Genomic DNA, 1,983 nt, shown 5'->3' with positions numbered 1-1,983 from the left:
AATATACTGAATTTTAAGTATTATATTATCATTAGTTTTACTTTTTAATAAACGTACAATTTCTAATTAATTTCCGCAAAATAAATCCTTATGAACATTTCCGAGGTAAACTGATAAATAAATACATTTGAAAATAAATTCAATAATTTGTTTATGAAGAGTAAGAGATATTTTGTTATTACTTAAATACGAGTATCAATAGTGTTTTTGTTGTTTGCGTTCTAATCTAAGTATATTATGATACATAATATTATGATGTATTATTTTATTAACTAGACAACCAAAATATATTTTTGTTTAAAATTATTGACGTAAAGATTTTCTTATTACGTAGGTATTGACAGTAGATATTTTTAAATGTAATGAGTATGATATATAACAAAAATGTAATTGTGTAGATATTATATATCATAATATATAATAACAATATTGAAGTGTATGCATAGGTCAGGTTAGGTTAGGTAATACAATATTATATTTATACCTTAAAAAAAGAGAAGTTTGGAATGATCTGAATTTCATAGGTCAAGTACTTCGATAAATTATTGCTACCTAGGTAAGTTATTACCATTATATGTCTGGCGGTGGTAGCATGGAAATCGATTCTTCACTTTGGTCAACCCATCTGAACGACCCTCCTCTAATTTGGTCTCCATTGAGTAGGCCTGAAAATAAAAATATCATATTTATGATTAACAAGCCACACGATCATCAAAGTGTTACACCAACACAAATATACACAATTATTTTGATCGTAGGTACTCACATGTAAAGAAAAAGTTGTCGGTCCGGATCGTGACGACACCAGTAATTTTGTTGAGGTGGATATATCTCAGTGCCGGAAAATTGGGCATAGTAAACGTCATAGAATACGCCGTGGCCGTCTCTTGGACCAAATGCATCTCGTAAATGTTGATCAACATAGATAACGCCGGAGACACGGAAGCGATAGGGAAATAAGAGCGCGGTAAGAAAAAAAATGAGAAAAAAAAATACGAAGAGAATACGTGTGGTCGCTATTGTGACAGTTGAGTTGTGACAAGAAGGTTAATAAATTATTTATATGGTTGGGAAAGTGTGGGATATTTATGGTTACCTATCGCTGTTATAATATAATAGTATTTCAATATGTTATTATAATATTATGAGTGTATAGTAGTGTTAGTTTTGCAGTTAGTTTAATACGGTTATTTTATTTGTTACGAGAGTCTGAAGCGGCTCGCGGTGGCCGACTGTGGACTCCGTGACAGTGTCTTAAACAGCGTTGGTGGTGTTGGCAGCGTTAGTAGCGTTGGTGGCGTTGGTGGCGCTGCGGACTCTGGGTGCGTTAGCAGCTGCGGTACGGTGGTTTGGTGCCATTTGATCGTACTGAGACAACGCTCCAGATTGCCAGAGACAGTATATCACATGCATAGACGCTATAACACAGAACGCAAAGCTGATCATGATGTGGTTTGCAACAGACTCACTCGAAAAACTACCACGTCAACTTCACAACTTGGATTGCAGTGTAATGGCTAAAAACGGGACGCTGCAGATTAGAGTCCAAACGCAGACGATTGACGACCTTGTAACGTGTTCGAGGATTTTCGGTGGCTGACCAACCGCATCTGTTGTGGGTGTGTATTGAACCCGGTGTCTGCAGTTCTCCCACATCCAGCCGGGGGATCCGCTTCAACCCACCCCGAGCCGAGACGACCGAACTACCAATAACAATCGCGTACTCGGCAGTTAGAGGACACGTAGATGCTGCGCCGACGTCACGGAACCCGGCCGAATACGCGCAAGTGCTGTGCCCTCGAAAAATCTAAAAATATCACGTATTTCGTGGTGACGGTGTTGGCAAAGGTGGAGTTGGCGGCCAGTAGAGACGCGGATCCGATGACGCGTGCGCGGAGAGTTTAATCTTCCGCCGCCGATATTACCGCCGACTCCGACTCGTCGATGACGACGCACGCACGATGATGTATACATTCAGGAAAT

The 1,983-nt window shown here is 39.2% G+C and overlaps 1 long non-coding RNA gene across 1 annotated transcript; it reads right to left on the bottom strand.

Annotated features, from left to right (window-relative positions):
* Positions 1-200: 200 nt before the first annotated feature.
* LOC149060512 (uncharacterized) lies at positions 201-1,708 on the bottom strand. The gene is made up of 3 exons (XR_016189630.1): positions 1,482-1,708; positions 767-1,418; positions 201-665 (listed from the first exon to the last, which is right to left on the bottom strand). It is a non-coding gene; the product is annotated as an uncharacterized LOC149060512 (long non-coding RNA).
* Between the last annotated feature and the right edge of the window lie 275 nt (positions 1,709-1,983).

The sequence above is a fragment of the Diuraphis noxia genome, unplaced genomic scaffold (genome assembly GCF_037042655.1).
Source record: "Diuraphis noxia isolate RWA-SAM2 unplaced genomic scaffold, SU_Dnox_SAM2 contig0001, whole genome shotgun sequence".
NCBI lineage: Eukaryota > Metazoa > Arthropoda > Insecta > Hemiptera > Aphididae > Diuraphis > Diuraphis noxia.
Note: the sequence above shows the minus strand (reverse complement) of the source record. Positions and strands in the feature narration are given on the sequence as shown.